The 5,818-nt window shown below is 38.9% G+C and overlaps 1 pseudogene; it reads right to left on the bottom strand.

Moving 5' to 3' along the window:
* Positions 1–1,821: 1,821 nt before the first annotated feature.
* Rpl27-ps9 (ribosomal protein L27, pseudogene 9) lies at positions 1,822–2,201 on the bottom strand (annotated as a pseudogene).
* Between the last annotated feature and the right edge of the window lie 3,617 nt (positions 2,202–5,818).

Here is a 5,818-nt window from a genome sequence, read left to right as displayed (position 1 = left end):
ATAGTCCTTGGCTTTTGATTAAGATATAAACAATATTGGGCATTACTGAGACTGGAGGGAAGAGTGAATAGTTAAACATGCTTATTTATCTTCCCTAAGACCCACATTTTGTTTCTAGCACCTATATTGTGTGTCTCTCATGCACTTAAAATGACAGTTCCAGGGGATCTGATGATCTCATATACATGCCTCAGATACTCAGACATGTGTAGCATAAACAAATAGACATACAAATATACAAATTAAAAATACAATTTTAAATCTTAAAAGAAATAAGAGTTATGGCTTGAATAGGGATCATAGTTTCCAGTAAAAGGATTATAAGACAAAATTGAACAAAATCTTTAAAAAAAACCTGATATTCAGTGATGCGATAGACTATTAAATGAAACATATCCCCCTGCATTATATAATAAATTGAAACCCCAAAGAAACATTCAATCTCTGAAGTTTGTATCTGTAATTAAAATGAGAATACAGTTGCAGTAGGAACGAACCGCACTATCATACTAACAGTGGCTAAAGTCCAAATGAAGAAATTATTAAACAGAAACATTATGTCATTGGACTCCAAGGTGGAGAAATATGAGTGTATTACTTATTTTTCTATCACTGTGATCAAATGCCATTATCAAGTTACCTTATATAAGGAAAAGTTGACTTAGCTTATGGTTCTAGTGTTATAATAGTCTATCACCATGAAGCTGGGAAAGCATGAGAATAAGTATTTATGGACCCACAAGCAGCAACCCATGAGCTTATTTACATATTTTTATTTCTTATTTTATCTAATTGAAGATAGATCTTTTTCATACAATATATTCTCCTTCTGATTTTCCTTCCCACAACTACCCTGTGATCCTTTCTTCCTTTCCATTTGAATCTATACCCTTTCTACATGTTATTAGACAACTAAAGAATAATAATAAAATAATACAAAAATGCAGAATAAAACAAAATAACAAAAAGTGTCAAAGAGAAAGCACATGAAATACATATACACACAGAGACACACTAATTTTGTACACATGGGAATTCCATAAAAGCACAAAACTGAAACTATAAGGCATATGCAAATGACCTGTAAAATCTTCTTTTTTAACATATGCCCTGAAAGACATGTGACTAAGAACCTCCAAAGATGCCATTTTTGTTTGTGTGCTGGTCTTTTCCTGCTGTGCATGGGGCTTTTCCTTGAGAGTGATTTGTATCATCACCAGTCAGACTCCCTTCTAGAAAACTAGTTTTTTAATTGTTGGTGTGTATCAATTAGATATAGATTTTGAGTTAGGGGTGAAACGTTGTGTCTACTTCTCCTTACAGACCTTGGAGCCCATTTGGCCCACACCTATACAGGCCCTGTGCATACTGCCATAGACTCTCTAATTTCATATATTTATCAGTCATACAGTATTAAAAAGGTATTATTGCTTTTGGTGTCCTCAATATTCGCTGGCTCTTAATATCTTTCTGTCTCCTTTCTGCAGCATTTGCTGAGCTCTAAGAGCAGGGATTTGATAGAGACATCTCATTTAGGACTTAGTGTTCCAAAGTCTCTTACTTGGTATATATTTTGTCTGTGGGTTGCTGTATTTATATTTGTTCCTAGGTATTGAAGGTGGGAGCTTCTCTGGTGGTAGTTAAACCAGTCACTGATCTACAAATGTAGTAGGGTGTTATTAAAAGCCATATTAGGGCTATGTTCCTGTAGCAGAACAGTATTTTTCTATTCCCCAAGGTACTTAGACTATCTAGTCTCAGGTTTCTGCCTACCAGGGCAGTGTCAAGATTGGATTTGACCTCATGGGTTAGGATTTAAATCTAATCAAATATTGGTTGGTTGGTCCTACAATTTTTTTTCTGGAAAAACCATTTATTCTTCCCTGTCTTGTATCAATCCTCAAACTTGACCTTGGCTTCCTGCCTGGCCTTGCATTTCAAAGCTGGGTCTCTGAACGCATCCTCATTGACAAGAGCTGGGCCTGAGGTGGCTGTAGTTATAAACTTTCACAAAGGACCTGATCTTGGATCGCTTGGCAATTTTCTTCTTGTCCATGGCAGCTGTCACTTCTCCAGGATATCGGTCAGTTCTAGCCACAAGGGCTCTGAGGTGCCGTCATCAATGTTCTTCACAATGACAGCTTTGCATCCAGATAGCATCTGGCCAGGACCAGCACCACTTTCCCAGATTTCATGAACTTGTCTATTTCGGTGACAGCAAGCAGCCAGCAAGGGCAGGCCCCATGCCCAACAGTAACTGACAAACACAAAACAAACCCGGTAGTATTTTTGAAATGTTTTGGCTGTGAGTTTTGGTTTTGGTTGGTTGGTGGGTTGGTTGGTTGGCTTTTGATTTTTGATCTCATAATGGTTTACTGAACATTTTCTTTTCTTCTCTTCTTTTTTTTTTTTTTTATTAACTTGAGTATTTCTTATATACATTTCGAGTGTTATTCCCTTTCCCGGTTTCCGGGCAAACATCCCCCTCCCCCCTCCCCATCTTATGGGTGTTCCCCTCCCAACCCTCCCCCCATTGCCACCCTCCCCCCAACAGTCTAGTTCACTGGCGGTTCAGTCTTAGCAGGACCCAGGGCTTCCCCTTCCACTGTTGCTCGTACTAGGATATTCATTGCTACCTATGAGGTCAGAGTACAGGGTCACTCCATGTATAGTCTTTAGGTAGTGGCTTGGTCCCTGGAGGCTCTGGTTGCTTGGCATTGTTGTACATATGGGGTCTCGAGCTGCTTCAAACTCTTCCAGTTCTTTCTCTGATTCCTTCAACGGGGGTCCTATCTCAGTTCAGTGGTTTGCTGCTGGCATTCGCCTCTTTATTTGCTGTATTCTGGCTGTGTCTCTCAGGAGCGATCTACATCCGGCTCCTGTCGGTCTGCACTTCTTTGCTTCATCCATCTTGTCTAATTGGGTGGCTGTATATGTATGGGCCACATGTGGGGCAGGCTCTGAATGGGTGTTCCTTCAGTCTCTATTTTAATCTTTGCCTCTCTCTTCCCTGCCAAGGGTATTCTTGTTCCCCTTTTAAAGAAGGCGTGAAGCATTCACATTTTGATCATCCGTCTTGAGTTTCAATTGTTCTAGGAATCTAGGGTAAATCAAGCATTTGAGCTAATAGCCACTTATCAATGAGAGCATACCATGTATGTCTTTCTGTGATTGGGTTAGCTCACTCAGGATGATATTTTCCAGTTCCAAACATTTGCCTACGAATTTCATAAAGTCGTTGTTTTTAATACTGAGTAATATTCCATCATGTAGATGTACCACATTTTCTGTATCCATTCCTCTGTTGAAGGGCATCTGGGTTCTTTCCAGCTTCTGGCTATTATAAATAAGGCTGCAATTAACATAGTGGAGCACGTGTCTTTTTTATATGTTGGGGTATCTTTTGGGTATATGCCCAAGGGAGGTATAGCTGGATCCTCAGGCAGTTCAATGTCCAATTTTCTGAGGAACCTCCAGGCTGATTTCCAGAATGGTTGTACCAGTCTGCAATCCCACCAACAATGGAGGAGTGTTCCTCTTTCTCCACATCCTCGCCAACATTTGCTGTCACCTGAGTTTTTGATCTTAGCCATTCTCACTGGTGTAAGGTGAAATCTCAGGGTTGTTTTGATTTGCATTTCCCTTATGACTAAAGATGTTGAATATTTCTTTAGGTGTTTCTCAGCCATTCGGCATTCCTCAGCTGTGAATTCTTTGTTTAGCTCTGAATCCCATTTTATAATAGGGTTATTTGGCTCCCTGCGGTCTAACTTCTTGAGTTCTTTGTATATTTTGGATATAAGGCCTCTATCTGTTGTAGGATTGGTAAAGATCTTTTCCCAATCTGTTGGTTGCCAGTTTGTCCTAACCACAGTGTCCTTTGCCTTACAGAAGCTTTGCAGTTTTATGAGATCCCATTTTTCGATTCTTGATCTTAGAGCATAAGCCATTGGTGTTTTGTTCAGGAAATTTTTCCAGTGCCCATGTGTTCCAGATGCTTCCCTAGTTTTTCTTCTATTAGTTTGAGTGTGTGTAGTTTGATGTGGAGGTCCTTGATCCACTTGGACTTAAGCTTTGTACAGGGTGATAAGCATGGACCAATCTACATTCTTCTACATGTTGACCTCCAGTTGAACCAGCACCATTTGCTGAAAATGCTATCTTTTTTCTATTGGATGGTTTTGGCTCCTTTGTCAAAAATCAAGTGAACATAGGTGTGTGGGTTCATTTCTGGGTCTTCAATTCTATTCCATTGGTCTATCTGTCTGTCTCTGTACCAATACCATGCAGTTTTTATCACTATTGCTCTGTAATACTGCTTGAGTTCAGGGATAGTGATTCCCCCTGAAGTCCTTTGATTGTTGAGGATAGTTTTAGCTATCCTGGGTTTTTTATTATTCCAGATGAATTTGCAAATTGTTCTGTCTAACTCTTTGAAGAATTGGATTGGTATTTTGATGGGGATTGCATTGAATCTGTAGATCGCTTTTGGTAAAATGGCCATTTTTACTATATTAATCCTGCCAATCCATGAGCATGGGAGATCTTTCCATTTTCTGAGGTCTTCTTCAATTTCTTTCTTCAGTGTCTTGAAGTTCTTATTGTACAGATCTTTTACTTGCTTGGTTAAAGTCACACCGAGGTACTTTATATTATTTGGGTCTATTATGAAGGGTGTCATTTCCCTAATTTCTTTCTCGGCTTGTTTCGCTTTTGTGTAGAGGAAGGCCACTGATATATTTGAGTTAATTTTATACCCAGCAACTTTGCTGAAGTTGTTTATCAGCTTTAGTAGTTCTCTGGTGGAACTTTTGGGATCACTTAAATATACTATCATATCATCTGCAAATAGTGATATTTTGACTTCTTCTTTTCCGATCTGTATCCCCTTGACCTCCTTTTGTTGTCTGATTGCTCTGGCTAGAACTTCAAGAACTATATTGAATAAGTAGGGAGAGAGTGGGCAACCTTGTCTAGTCCCTGATATTAGTGGGATTGCTTCAAGTTTCTCTCCATTTAGTTTAATGTTAGCAACTGGTTTGCTGTATATGGCTTTTACTATGTTTAGGTATGGGCCTTGAATTCTTATTCTTTCCAGGACTTTTATCATGAAGGGGTGTTGAATTTTGTCAAATGCTTTCTCAGCATCTAGTGAAATGATCATGTGGTTCTGTTCTTTCAGTTTGTTTATATAATGGATCACGTTGATGGTTTTCCGTATATTAAACCATCCCTGCATGCCTGGGATGAAGCCTACTTGATCATGGTGGATGATTGTTTTGATGTGCTCTTGGATTCGGTTTGCCAGAATTTTATTGAGAATTTTTGCGTCGATATTCATAAGGGAAATTGGTCTGAAGTTCTCTTTCTTTGTTGGGTCTTTGTGTGGTTTAGGTATAAGAGTAATTGTGGCTTCATAGAAGGAATTCGGTAGTGCTCCATCTGTTTCAATTTTGTGGAATAGTTTGGATAATATTGGTATGAGGTCTTTTATGAAGGTCTGATAGAATTCTGCACTAAACCCGTCTGGACCTGGGCTCTTTTTGGTTGGGAGACCATTAATGACTGCTTCTATTTCCTTAGGAATTATGGGGTTGTTTCACTGGTTTATCTGTTCCTGATTTAACTTCGGTACCTGGTATCTGTGTAGGAAATTGTCCATTTCCTGCAGATTTTCAAGTTTTGTTGAATATAGGCTTTTATAGTTAGATCTGATGATTTTTTGAATTTCCTCTGAATCTGTAGTTATGTCTCCCTTTTCATTTCTGATTTTGTTAATTTGGACACACTCTCTGTGTCCTCTCGTTAGTCTGGCTAA

Source organism: Rattus norvegicus, chromosome X (genome assembly GCF_036323735.1).
Source record: "Rattus norvegicus strain BN/NHsdMcwi chromosome X, GRCr8, whole genome shotgun sequence".
NCBI lineage: Eukaryota > Metazoa > Chordata > Mammalia > Rodentia > Muridae > Rattus > Rattus norvegicus.
The sequence above is the reverse complement of the archived record's forward strand: the minus strand, read 5'-3'. Positions and strand labels throughout refer to the sequence as shown.